Below are 15,031 nucleotides of genomic sequence, written 5' to 3'. Positions count from 1 at the left end.
AACTTATATTGGGAATTTTTTAATGTTTGCTTTTTTTAAAAATTTTTTTTAACGTTTATTTATTTTTGAGACAGAGAGAGACAGAGCATGAACAGGGGAAAGGCAGAGAGAGAGGGAGACACAGAATTGGAAGCAGGCTCCAGGCTCTGAGCCATCAGCCCAGAGCCCGACGCGGGGCTCGAATTCACGGACCGTGAGATCGTGACCTGAGCTGAAGTCGGACGCTTAACCGACTGAGCCACCCAGGCGCCCCTTAATGTTTGCTTTTTTAAAAAAATGATTTATGCACCACTTTTTAGAGACAGATATTTTTAAAACATGCAGTTGTAATGAGTTCAGATTATAATTTCTGAAAGGAGACAGTGAAATACATCTTTAAATTCCATCCTATGTAATATTAATCTTTGTATTGAGGGACTACATCCTGGTTTCTGTCACAGTTATTATTTGACATTTATTTTTCTTTCCATTAGAACTGCCTTATTCATTTATTATTTTTTAACACTTAGAATAAATATTTAATATTTATTGATGTTCTTCTTTGTCATCCTCACCTTGAACAGATGGGACTTATCAAGGATCCTTTAGTAGTCTGCAAATTTCAGCTATATATTGGGAATAGAAATGGAAACTACCCCAATGAATAATTAAGTAACAGGTTTAGATTACTCTCTAGCATAAAGTCAAATTCACGTTCCAAAACAATGACATGGGACAGGTGAAAAATGATTGATCTTTGCCAATTTCAAATTTCTATTCTTGGTAAAGCCCAAAATGTTGTATCATACATTTTGAAGGGTATCATCTGGATTGAATCATTATCCTAAAAAATTAAAACTTAGGACTGCTTCTGTGAGCAAAAACAGTATTAAGTGAGGAGAACAGAACAATGTTAAAAGTCTAAAGCAATAGGATTTTATTGTGATTTTAATTACTTCTCAGTTAAAATTGGACCTTGGATCCAGAGTCTAGAGTTCCTTGCTCCTCTTGGAGTTTTTATCCTGGTTATCTGTAATGCAGTCATCTCTGAGAAGTGACAAGAGCTGTTGGTGATTTAGTAGCAACTTCTGGTTGTGTTCACTCTTCCCTCCATTAGCCTTTTCCTACTTCTCTGCCTTTTACCTTCACTCGTCCTGTGATTAGAGACTTCAAAGAAGGGTAACTATGAAAATAGCAATGACACAATTTCAACTCTGAATTCTCCACAAATGACTGTTGAAACTGCTCAGGTACTTGAAAATTATTCCTTTGTGGCACAAAAACAGACACATAGACCAATGGAATAGCATAGAAACCCCAGAACTAGACCCACAAACGTATGGCCAACTCATCTTTGACAAAGCAGGAAAGAACATCCAATGGAAAGAAGACAGTCTCTTTAACAAATGGTGCTGGGAGGACTGGACAGCAACATGCAGAAGGTTGAAACTAGACCACTTTCTCACACCATTCACAAAAATAAACTCAAAATGGATAAAGGACCTGAATGTGAGACAGGAAACCATCAAAACCCTAGAGGAGAAAGCAGGAAAAGACCTCTCTGACCTCAGCCATAGCAATCTCTTACTTGACACATCCCCAAAGGCAAGGGAATTAAAAGCAAAAATGAATTACTGGGACCTCATGAAGATAAAAAGCTTCTGCACAGCAAAGGAAACAACCAACAAAACTAAAAGGCAACCAACAGAATGGGAAAAAGATATTTGCAAATGACATATCGGACAAAGGGCTAGTATCCAAAATCTATAGAGCTCACCAAACTCCACACCCGAAAAACAAATAACCCAGTGAAGAAATGGGCAGAAAACATGAATAGACACTTCTCTAAAGAAGACATCCGGATGGCCAACAGGCACATGAAAAGATGCTCAACGTCGCTCCTTATCAGGGAAATACAAATCAAAACCACACTCAGATATCACCTCATGCCAGTCAGAGTGGCCAAAATGAACAAATCAGGAGACTCTAGATGCTGGAGAGGATGTGGAGAAACGGGAACCCTCTTGCACTGTTGGTGGGAATGCAAATTGGTGTAGCCACTCTGGAAAGCAGTGTGGAGGTTCCTCAGAAAATTAAAAATAGACCTACCCTATGATCCAGCAATAGCACTGCTAGGAATTTACCCAAGGGATACAGGAGTACTGATGCATAGGGGCACTTGTACCCCAATGTTTATAGCAGCACTCTCAACAATAGCCAAATTATGGAAAGAGCCTAAATGTCCATCAACTGATGAGTGGATAAAGAAATTGTGGTTTATATACACAATGGAGTACTACAAGGCAATGAGAAGAACGAAATATGGCCCTTTGTAGCAACGTGGATGGAACTGGAGAGTGTGATGCTAAGTGAAATAAGCCATACAGAGAAAGACAGATACCATATGGTTTCACTCTTATGTGGATCCTGAGAAACCTAACAGGAACCCATGGGGGAGGGGAAGGAAAAAAAAAAAGAGGTTAGAGTGGGAGAGAGCCAAAGCATAAGAGACTCTTAAAAACTGAGAACAAACTGAGGGTTGATGGGGGGTGGGAGGGAGGGGAGGGTGGGTGATGGGTATTGAGGAGGGCACCTTTTGGGATGAGCACTGGGTGTTGTATGGAAACCAATTTGACAATAAATTTCATATATTGAAAAAAAAAGAATAAAAGTACCCATTACTAGTAAGCATGTTAGGAAATGGGCAGTCTTACACATTGCTAGCTGGATATTCGGTTGTTACCATTTTTGAAAGTTATTGTGCAATATAAAAAAAATATACATATGCTTTGACTTAACCATCCAACTTTGGAGGATCTCTGAAAAGCAAACATCAGGAGGTAGAGATCAGATGCATGTTACAGCTCATTTGCCTCAGTGTCTTCCAGTGCTCTAAACTGGAAACCAAATCAGTTTCTGCCATCAGGGAGAGATTAGTTATGCCACATCCATACTAGAGAAGACTGTGCAGCTATTTCAAAAGATATATTTTATTGCTATCTGCCAACTTGGAGAGGTGTCCATGATGCAGTGATAAGCAAGATGGCCAAGTTGCAGAATGATATGTACAGTACACTTCATTTTCAAAAGATGAGATTTTGCATATGTCTGTATGTGAGTGTGCATGTCTGGATGGGTATAGAGAAGGTACTGGAAGGATATTGAATGTTAATATTACCTTGGAATAAAAGGGACTCTGGGTGGGAAAAAAAAAAAAGAAAATTATTCCTTTGGCTCCTTTCATTATTTTGGACACCTGGTTATGGTCTCCTGGAAAATCTTTTTTAAAAAAAATCTCAGATTTAATCCTGGCAAACCATCACTGGGATGAGGTGTATTTAAAGCATTTCATTCACAGGCATTACTAAAATATGAGAGCAAACCTGTTATTTTAAAAGAAGTAATCGTGGGGCACCTGGGTGGCTCAGTTGGTTAAGTGGCCGACTTCGGCTCAGGTCATGATCTCGTAGTCCGTGAGTTCAAGCCCCACGTCAGGCTCTGTGCTGATGGCTCAGAGCCTGGAGCCTGCTTCAGATTCTGTGTCTCCCTGTCTCTCTCTCTGCCCCTCCCCCGTTCATGCTCTGTCTCTCTCTGTCTCAAAAATAAATAAACGTTAAAAAAAATAAAAATAAAATAAAAGAAGTAATCAAGTTCTATGCATTTAGCAAAGCCTCATGTACAAAGGGAAGCCACAATACTTATTAATTCTCACAACAAACAAATCTATTCAGGTGAATAAAACACACAGAGCACAGCTGTACAAAGAACCTTCTGTGGTGACGGAAATGTTCTATTTTGCACTGTCCGGTATGGTTGCCGCTAGCCACATGTGGCTCCTGAGCACTTGAAATGGACCTGAGCAACTTAGGAACCGAATTTTAATTTAATTTTAATGGATTTTAAGTTAAATAACCACATGTAACTGAAAGCTACAGTATTAGACAGTGCAGGCATAGAGGTTTAGTGTTAAAATATAATGGAGTCAACCCTACAGAAGATGGGCATATTTTAGAATTCTCCACTTATCTTTATTTGTTACCAGGAAGTTTTAGCTTTATCCTAAATGTAGAACCTCAGCCTGAAGCAAAACGTGAGTCGAGTCCATATTTTTCTGACTTAGACATTTCTTAATTAAATAGAAGCCCATTAGAATATTGACAGTAGAGTGTTGTGAGTGGGGCCATGGGCTTGGACTAAAAGCTCAGGCCCAGGCTTTGGGACTGGAATGGAGCTGGGTTCACCTCCTGTCTTTACCACTTAGTAGTTGTAGTGAATTATTTGAACTCTCAGTGCATCACTTTCTTATCAGTTCTTATCAGGTTAGTAATAATGCTGTTCTCAAAGGGTTGATGTGAGGATTAAAAAAGTTAATACAGGTGACATGGGCAGAAGAATGAGTGGCAATAATCTCAACAAATGTTAGCTATTGATTTTAATATATTGTTTTTCACATTGCTCTCTCTGTGTGAATGTGTGTGTTGGTGTGTATGTAAAGTTCTCCCATCCAAAAAGTAAACTGCATCATATTATATCAGGTTCTGAACTAAATTTTGAAGCTAGAAGGAAGGGAAAGAGGAGGGATGAGGTACAGATATAAATGATACTTGCATTCTCCTAGTGAATTGACTAATGAGAATGAGTTACTTCTGTTGAAAAATGGGAGTCATTACCTAACGTTTGCTCCCCGCAATTCTGACAATCTATGGTTCTATCATTCCTAAGTGATGCAGGGAAGGCAGAAGGACCCCTGTTGACTTCTTGCTTGCCAAGTACATGTAGGACTTGCCCAGGAGCAGTATGCAGGACCTAGTGCTTAGTGGGAAATTCCAAATATACCCTTGGAAGTCTTTTACTGATGCTCTCCAATAGCTCTGTTATACCAAGCTGGCAATGTATTATTTGGTTTAATGTTATATAGCATAAAACAAGTATTGAATGCATTATATTCATATCTCTACTTCTGTTATATTTTACTATCCAACTAAATAGTCCAAATAATGACAGTAAATTTAATGGGAAAATAGAACTTTAATAATACAATTTTATTAAAAAATATTTTCTCTTCTCTCTCACTTGCTGAGAGTCATAAACAGTAGCTCCCGACTGCAGAGCGAACGAGTTCTTACCAAGCAGTACACTATCCCTCACCTCCCTATGGTTGGCATATATTTCAATAGGAACAACTAGCATCAGAATACTACTTCATAGCTTAAAAAGCACTTTCATGCCTATTATCTCATTTAATACTCACATAAGTCCTATGAAGATGCCCATTTTTCAGAACCCATGTGTAGCAGACGGCCTCCGCTATAAGTATTTAATCACAGTATCTATATATCATTTAGGTTTTATTGATGAAATACTTTTTTTTGGAACATATTACATAGTATTGAGACTCATGGATAGAATTTTGCATGTTTAGAAGGGAAAATAACCCCCATACTTCAGCCCAGGCGGAAGGAATAGTTGTCCAACAGACACCGAACTGCTGTAGAGCCCATGACTGATACCAGAGTTCAAATTTTCTCACCAAACCAAAAAATTCAGAAGCCAGATGTAGACCTCTTAATAGCTGAGGCTCAGCACTGTGGGTTGCATTTCCAGCTTTGACCATTATGTCTCTACCTGTAGCAGCAGGATCTCCACTGGTGTGGGGCTTAGGATCAGATCCACTTTCTGTCCTGCTCAAAGCACCCTGTTCTGTGTCCCTGGAGGTTGACTTGTCTGGACTGCATCAGTGGACTTTCTTGTCCTCTGGTTCTCTGTTGGGTTCAACCATTGGCAAACACCTGCAGGTCCTTTGAAAGCAAAAGGAAAGTGAAATTGTGGTTCAATATTAACTCCACTGACTCTCTCCCTATCAGGTCAGTGCACCATGGTTGCGTCCCTCTACCAAAGGCCACAGCTCTTGTTGGATGACCTTCTTGTATAGCTGCAATCTCCAGGTTCTGGTGAGCATTCTTTCCCCTCCCCAGTTAAAGCCTACTGGCTATTACTAGCTTTGGGGCATAATACCATCCCTGTTGCTTTTTCTGTCCTGACTTTTGTAAGCAGTCTCATTAAATTCTCACTTGCCCCATTTGTTAGGGCCTGGGCTAACATAGGGTCCTTCTTCAGTGATAGTGCCTGCTTCTACTTCTTGCTCATCATGCAAGCAGTATTCACACATACTTCAGAAAATCCTAAGTCAGAAAAAGGATTATACACAACATAAAATATTTCCTTCAATTTCGTCCCCAGCACATTTGGAATATGAATTAATCTCTAATTGGATTCTGCTTATTTTGTTCTTTACAAACATACCTCATCTACAAAGGAAGATACAGGTGACATAGTAAACAAATGTAGTTAATGTGTATCCTAAGACTCTGATACTTATAAGAAGTAATTATTAATTATGTGTTTATCCTCAACATCAAAGTACTAACTTGTGCTACTCATACTGTCTCCTAATTTGGGGATTATTATGGTCTCAACAGCTGTAATTCTTCAAGTTCCATCCAAAAAAGATTTTTTTTCTTTGAAAACTAGAAAATGCATAGAGACTACAAGAATGGTCAGAGGAGACTCAGGGCCTCAGGCCAATGAATAGTGATGTCAAATCCTGCAGGCTAGGCCATTACTTATTTCTGGGCTAAGCTGCTCTACTTAACCCCTTGGAAATAAGAGGTCTTATGGGACACCTTGGTGGCTCAGTCAGTTGAGCATCTGATTCTTGATCTCAACTCAGGTCATGTTCCCAGGGTCATGGGATCGAGCCCCGTGTTGGGCTCTGTGGAGCCTGCTTAAGATTCTCTCTTTCTTTTTCTCTCCCCCTCTCTCCTCCACCCACTCTGCTCCTCTCCCCTGCTCGTTTGCTTGCTCTCTCTAAAGAAAGGAAAGAGTTCTTTTTATTATAAAATTGAAATAGCCATCCTTTGGGACAACCTTAAGGTTTCCTTTTTCCAAAGTTATAGCCATGAAGTAACTGAGGACAAATTGTTTTAATATTCTCTGTGCAGTCAAGGAAACCATCAACAAAACAAAAAGGCAACCTACTGAATGGGAGAAGATATTTGCAAATGAAATATCTGATAAAGGGTTATTATCCAAAATATGTAAAGAAATTATAAAGCTTAACACCAACAAAACAATCTGATTTAAAAATGGCCAGAGGACCTGAATAGACATTTTTCAAAAGAAGACATATAGATGGCCAATAGACACGTGGCCAATAGACACACTCATTATCAGGAAAATCAAATCAAGACCACAATGAGATATCACCTTATACCTGTCAGAATGGCTAGAAGCAAAAAGACAAGAAATAGAGTTGCCTGAGTTAAGCATCCAGCTCTGGCTCAGGTCATGATCTCACAGTCCGTGAGTTCAAGCCTTGCGTCAGGCTCTGTGCTGACAGTTTGGATCCTGGAGCCTGCTTTGGATTCTGTGTCTTCCTCTCTCTCTGTCCCTCCCCCACTCATTCTCCCTCTCTCTCTCTCTCTCTCATAAACATTAAAAAAATTTTTTTAAGACAAGAAATAAAAAGTGTTGGTGAGGATATGGAAAAGGAGGAACACTTGCACACTGTTGGGAATGTAAATTGGTGCACCCACTGTGGAAAACAGTATAGAGGTTCCTCAAAAAATTAAAAACAGAAATACCATACAATCCAGTAGTTAGTTCCGCTACTGTGTGTTTACCCAAAGGAAATGAAAACACTAATTAAAAAAGATATATGTACCCCTATGTTTGTTGCATGACTATCTTCAATAGCTAAGATGTGGAAGCAATTTGTGTCCATTGATTAGATGAATGGATAAAGATGTGGTATGTGTGTGTATTTATGTGTGTGTGGGTGTGTATATATGTGTGCGTACACACATACACACAGGAATATTGCTTAGCCATAAAAAAAGATGAGATCTCGCCATTTGGGACAACATGGATGGACCCTATAGGGTATTATTCTAAGTGAAATAAGTCAGGCAGAGAAAGACAAATGCCATCTGATTTCACTTATATGTGGAACCTAAAAAACAAAACAAATGAACAAACAAAAAACAAGAGACAGACTCATAAATACAGAGAACAAACTAATGGTTGCCAGAAATCAGGAGGAGGGATGGACAAAATGGGTCAGGGGAAGTGGGAGATACAGACTTTCAGTTAGGGAGTGAATAAATCATGAGTATGAAAGGTACAGCATGGGGAATACAGTCAATGGTATTGTACTAGCGTTATATGGGGACAGATGGCGACTACATTTATGGTGAGGACAGCATAACATACAGAGTTGTTGAATCACTATGTTGTATGAATTGTGTCAACTCTATTTCAATTTTAAAAAAATAAATTAATAATAATAATAAAGTATATGTTTTCATAGATGGCCTAATCACTTTGACCAAACTTCCCACTTCTCACACCTCACAGTCCTCCAAGTATTTTTCACTAGCTTACCCCAATGTTTACAAATCCTCCTGCTTTTTGTCCCTCTCCTCTATTGCAATAGTTTTAAATAAAGTCTTTCTTGCCTTTTTAACTGTTAAATTAAATTTTAAAATAAAATATATGTTTGTATTTGATCTTACTCCTTTAATTATATAGTTATTATTAATAAGCATATACTTTCTTACTTAAAAATAAAATGTTTGTTAATTTAAAATATAAATAGGAGACTTTTACTGAGTGCTTACTCTGTGCCAGGTAGTATGTTAAGCACTCCGCAAGTGTTATTTAATCCTCATTACAACCCTATGAGGTAGATACTCTTATTATTCCAGTTTTTGATAACGGAAACTGAGGCACACAAAGATAAGAAACTTTCCCACGGACAGAATCAGCATTAGGACCCAGAGAGTTTGAATCCAGAGCTCACTCATTTTACTACAATATTAAATTTATCACGTAAGGACTATTTTTTATAATTTTTCTAAGTTTGTGGGAAGTTGCCATTGTACAGAGTTCTCTAGGCTTAGAGCTACAGCAAACTTTTTAGACTCTGCCCTGGACATAAGCCTTCCTTAGGAAAGTGAAGGCAAACTGCCTGAAGGTAGTAACATTGCTGAAAGTTAGGTGACACAAGGGTGGGGTTAGGCAATCCCTGAAAGGCAGAGCACCTAACATGGTGTGAAACCATCCATATCTCTAGGGAAGAACATTCCATGATCTCCCTTGGGACCACGGTTCTGCAATGATTCTCTTATGTTCTAATTGCCCTTTTGTTTAAAGTATAAGCAGCCTTTTCCTAGAGATATTTTCTTGAATCAATAAAATTAACTCCTAATTTAACATAGCAATTTAGAAACATGGCAATTCATTTTTTCTCCCAAATATTGAAATGACATAGTATTGATACTCTCCTAAACATTACTATAGCTACATACAGCCTTCCCTCTTTTTTCAATTAAACCCTGGAATGTAAAAAAAATAAATAAAAAATAAAAATAACCGCTATAATTAAATTACAGACAAAGGAAATTAAATATGAAAAAGAAGCTGCATACACTTGAGATTATCCTCTTCTGTTTTCCATCTTACTTTTGCCCTTTTGACCCCATGTCTCTGTTTATTGATTCTTTGTGTCTTCATTTATAATTTCATATGAATGTTAAAAGCTCAATGTGTCTCAGTTTCTAAGTGTATTGATCTTTCCCCGCCTTCTTTTCCTCTTTTTCTCACTTTTCCACTTAAGAAAAACTTACCTTCCATTTTCCCTTTCTCTCATGTCCCTTGATTTCACATGTATATTGAGCATATTGACATATGTCTTCTTATTCTAGTTTTTCTAGTTAAAGACTTGGATAGTTAGCAAGTATTGAGGATTCAGTGCGTATTGGGTGTGTTATCTATACATGATCTCATGCAATTCTCTAGTCTCTTAAGTGCGTGGGATCTGGTGTTATACCAGTTATAGATACAATGAAATTGAGGTTTAGAGAGTTCAGCGCAAGTTAATGATGAGGATTTGAATCCAGGTCTATCTTCCTACAGTGCTTTCCCTCCTATCCCCTCACAATATTGCTCTCCATATCATGAAGTGCATAGAAGGTTCTGAATTGATTGATTGGGAAATAATTTTAAAGTGTGCATTATAGCCCAAATTTTTAAAAATAATTTTAATTTTAAATAATAATTAAAAAAAATTTTTGTAACGTTTTATTTATTTTTGAGACAGGGAGAGACAGAGCATGAACAGGGGAGGGTCAGAGAGAGGGAGACACAGAATCCAAAACAGGTTCCAGGCTCCGAGCTGTCAGCACAGAGCCTGACATGGGGCTCAAACTCACGGACCGCGAGATCATGACCTGAGCTGAAGTTGGCCGTTCAACCGACTGAGCCACCCAGGCGCCCCTTAAATAATAATTTTAAATTAATTTCAACTGTCATTTCAGTTGTCCTCCTGAACTATTTATCTTTTTATGCTATTAGTCATTTAAGATTTTATTTTATTTTTGTTATGTTTTTGTTGAAGGATAGTAGAGTTGACACAGTGTTCCATTAGTCTCACGTGCACAGCATAGCTATCAACAACTCTATATGCTACGCTATGCTCACTACTATTGTAGCTACCATCTGTTAACCATATAACGCTCTTACAATACCATTGACTGTATTCCCATGACTTATTCATTCCATGACTGGAAGCCTGTACCTCTCACTCCCTATCACCCAGTTTGCCGATTTCCCCACCTCCCTCTGGCATCCACCAGTCTGATGAATTATTTATCTTAGAGCCATAGATATCCAAAAAGAGAAGGGAAAGGCATAAACTAATAGGCAAAGAAAAGAAGAAAAGGGACTAGCATTCATTGAGTGCTTACTGTGTACTGGAAGCTTTTACCAGGGACTAATTCAAGTTCATAATTCTACGTATTTTGTAAGCCTCCTTTTCCTTTTTTTTTTTTAAATTAGGGTATTTCTCTATCTTCCTTTTCCACGGATAGCTGTTTTGCTCACAGTTCCTAAAGGTAATCCTTTACCAAAGGGCGTTTTTGTGATCCTAAATGCAAGAGTTCTAGTGCCTTTGCATGTTATTCATCTTGACCTTAGAAGTTGGAAATAATCACAACACTTAGATACACCCTTGTCTCTTCATCTGTCTTGAGTTTCCAGTCTCTTAGTCATGATTATTCTACCTTCTCCAGCTTGAATATGATCCTTACTAGTCAAAAAGGTAAAAACAAAATAGGAGTTGTCAACTTTTGTTTCCTCGTTGTCATCTGTTTTTATTCTTTTGATTTCAGTTTACAATTATTCTTAAGCTGTTGGCAAGCCTTAGCAAACACTGACAGGTTTCTCAACAGCGTCCTTAACACTTCATATGATTTTTTGTATATGCAAAAGTAGTAAAGCTTTTAGTCTATGTGTATAAAGCAACAGATATTTGGATTGAAAACTTCTTACTAAAAGAGTAATGCATGCTAATACTAGAAATTTGGGGAAATATAAAACATTTAAAAGAACAACAGTGATAACCACTGTTGATCTTTTAAACCTATTTTCTTATGTTCTTGGAATGCATATATAATTATTTTTGTATTTATTAATGTTTGTATATTTAAAGACATATATGTCTATATCTTACTATTTAAGATCTTTACTATATAAATCTTTATTAAAGATTTATAAAGTTATGGGGAAGTCATTTCTTTAGTCAAGAAATATGTTTAGCATTTGAGGCATTTAGCATTTAAGGTATATTTGAAGCCTCACAAGTTTCTATTTCTTGATAAATTTACAGTCCACAACTCTGAAAATAAAGCATCTTTATTCATTTTTAAACCTACATAATAATAGGGGTGCCTGGTAGGCTCAGTCGGTTAAGTGTCTGACTTTGATTCAGGTCATGATCTCATGGTTTGTGAGTTAGAGCCCCACATCGGGCTCTGTGGTGACAGGGTAGAGTCTGCTTCAGATCTTCTGTCTCTCTCTCCCTCTGCCCTTCCCGCCATCTCAAAAATAAGTAAACACTTAAAAATTTTATTTGAAAAACCTACATAAAAATTATTTTAGCTTTAATCGTGATTGTATTTATAGGTACTTGTATTCAGAAAGTAACATTACCATGGAGAATTTGTCGTTTTGTAATTGTTATATTTTGTTGGCTCTAGCATACTTTCGATATTATTAAGTATTCATAATCTTAATGAAAAATATATGTAAATTTTAGGCACTGAAACAATATTTTTGAATGCATGATTGTTGAATGAAATATTATAAAGATGAGGAATGAGGTAGGTCAGTGAATTTGGTTGATATGAGGTTATTGTCCTTTCTTTTTTTTTATAGTCATGTTTTATTTTTATTTAAAAAAAATTGTAACGTTTATTTTTTTTTCAATATATGAAATTTATTGTCAAATTGGTTTCCATACAACACCCAGTGCTCATCCCAAAAGGTGCCCTCCTCAATACCCATGGTTATTGTCCTTTCAAATAGGAGTTTCAGTAGACGGTTCATAGTTAAGAGACCAAGTTAGAGGTAAGGTGCAATTGTAGACAACTCTTTTTTTAAGTTTAAACTCATTCTTTTTTGTAAGAAAAAAAATGTTTTAATGTTTATTTAGTTTTGAGAGAGAGACAGACAGAGTGCAAGCAGGGGAGGGGCAGAGAGAGAGGGAGACACAGGATCTGAAGCAGGCTCCAGGCTTTGAGCTGTCAGCACAGAGCCTGATGTGGGGCTCGAACTCACAAACTGTGAGATCACGACATGAGCTGAAGTCTGGTGCTTAACCGACTGAGCCACCCAGATGCCCCTGTTTGAACTCATTCTAAAAGCACTAAATTGTTATTCTCTTGCCCCACGTTTTATGTATATGATCTCATACTTTACATTCTTTAATTTTGTGAATCTTTTGACTGATTTTCATAGCTATAATTGATTTTATTTATTTTGTGCTTTAACCTCTGTACTGGTTTTATAAGTGATTAATCTACTACTTTTATTATGTTTCTATTTACCTGTGAAATTTTTTCCTTTCATAATTTTCTTTCTTCTGATTATAGCTTTTTCTTTATACTTGAAGAACTCCCTTTAACATTTCTTGTAAGGCTGATTTAGTGATGTTGAATTCTCAAACTTCTGTTTGGGAAACTCTGTCTCTTCTTCTATTGTAAATGGTAGCCTTCCTGGATAGAGTATTCTTGGTTGCAGGGTTTTTTTCTTTCAGGACTTTGAGTATTTCATGCCACTCCCTCTGGCCTGCAAAGATTCTGTTGAAAAATGAGCTGATAGCTTTATGGGGTTTCCCTTGTATGTACCTATTTTCTTTTCCCTTGACACTTTTAAAATTCTCTATCACTACTTTTGGCCATTTTAATAATTATGTGTCTCTTGGTGTAGACCTCTTTGGGTTGATTTGTTTGGGGACTCTCTGTGCTTCCTGGATCTGGATTTCTGTTTACTTCACCATATTAGGGAAGTTTTTAGCTATTATTTCTTCAAATAAATTTTTTGCTCCTTCTTCAGTCTCTTCTTCTGGGATCCCTATAATGCAAATGTTATTATGCATGATGATATCACTGAGTTCCCTTAACCTATTCTCATTTTTAATTATTCATTTCCCTTTTTGCTTTTCATCTTGATTGCTTTTCATTACCCTGTCCTCCAGGTAGCTGATATGTTCTTCTGCTCCTCTAATCTGCTCCTCATTCCCTCTAGTGTGTTTTTAACTTCAGTTATTGAGTTCATCATGTCTTATTGGTTCTTTTTTATATTTTCTCTTTGTTGAAGATCTCACTGAGATCCTTCACTCTTTTCTCAAGTTGAGTGAGTATCTTTATGACCATTACTTTCAATTCTTTATCAGGCATATTGCTTATCTCTGTTTCATTTAGCTCTCTTGCTGTGACTTTGTCATGTTCCTTCATTAGCACATATCCCTCTGTCTCCTCATTTTATCTCTCTGTGTCTGTTTCTGTGTGTGAGGAAAGTCATTTATGTCTCCTGATCTTGAAAAAATAGTGGCCTTTTGAAGAAGAGGTCTTGTTGTGCCCTGGAGCATAGTGTCCGCTGTTCACCAAAACCAGCACTTCAGGGGAATCTCCTATGTGGGTTGTGTGCACCTTACTGTTGTGGCTGAGCCCCATTTGCCTTCAGTCCATCTAGCTGCAATGGCCCACTTTGCCTGTCGTGGGCCAGGTTTGGTTCCTGTGCTAAAGGGCAGGTCTGGGGCTGCTGTAAGCTTGTATTTGGTCAGTGTCAACAGTAAGACCAGATACTTGCCCTCAGTTCATTTGCCCAGGCCACAATGAAATGCAGGACACTCTCCCCACATTGTCCCCTGAGAAGCTTTCATTGTTGGGCAGGTCCTGCAGACAAACTGGATACCTGCCTCCAATCCCTCTGCCTGGGCTGCAGTGACCCTGAACTCCAGGGCTCTCTCCCTATGCTGCCTTTGAGAGGTTTTTGTTGGTAGGCAAGGCCAGCAGTAGGATCAGATGACTGCCCCCAGACTGTATGTTGGGGCTACAGATGTACTGATTGGCAGGGCACTCTCCACGCTGTCAGTTATAAGATTTGCCTCCTGTGGCTGTAGTGGAACTGGTGTGTGTGGTTACCTTCCCCTCTCCAGGGCAGGAGTCACTTTGCAGTGGTGCTGGTCCCTACTGGGGCTGCTTGCAGGATGAGAAGTGGCTGGAGCTGCTTTGTAGGGATGTGTAGGCCACTCTTTTGATCTAATTTAAATGACATACTTATGATTTTTTACGTTCCATTAGAAAAAGCTATCTATTTTTTTCTTTAAGTTCAAATCAGGATCTTATTAACAGACCTCTAGCCTGGGAAGATCAATTTTATGTTATTACTACAAACAAGTAGCTTAATCCCAGTTTTAAAATGGGAATGATGCCTTAGTAGCAGAAATGTCTCTTATGCCCTAGATACTGTTAGATGAATTGTAGAGATGGAAGAGTTGGATTTATTTTAAGGCCAGAAAATGCCAAGCAAAGAGAAGACAGCTTGGGAATAGCTTAACACCATTCAAGAAATCTCAGCAATAATTCTTAATTTATAATTTTATTCAATTTTAGTTATACCAAAAACTTTATCTATGGGGCAAATTCTTCAA

General features: G+C 37.8%; 1 protein-coding gene across 14 annotated transcripts in view; it reads left to right on the top strand.

Moving 5' to 3' along the window:
- The window catches only part of MAP3K13 (mitogen-activated protein kinase kinase kinase 13), a 169,093-nt gene that overhangs the window by 101,489 nt on the left and 52,573 nt on the right, over positions 1 to 15,031 (top strand). For 2 of the 14 annotated variants that reach the window (XM_053221121.1, XM_053221113.1), the window contains one exon: positions 5,844 to 5,930. The exons of 11 other annotated variants lie outside the window; for them this stretch is intronic. The gene's annotated coding sequence lies outside the window, so the exon portion shown is untranslated. One more of the 14 variants, XM_027061262.2, reaches the window with a different exon arrangement.

Source organism: Acinonyx jubatus, chromosome C2 (assembly GCF_027475565.1).
Source record: "Acinonyx jubatus isolate Ajub_Pintada_27869175 chromosome C2, VMU_Ajub_asm_v1.0, whole genome shotgun sequence".
NCBI lineage: Eukaryota > Metazoa > Chordata > Mammalia > Carnivora > Felidae > Acinonyx > Acinonyx jubatus.
Note: the sequence above shows the minus strand (reverse complement) of the source record. Positions and strands in the feature narration are given on the sequence as shown.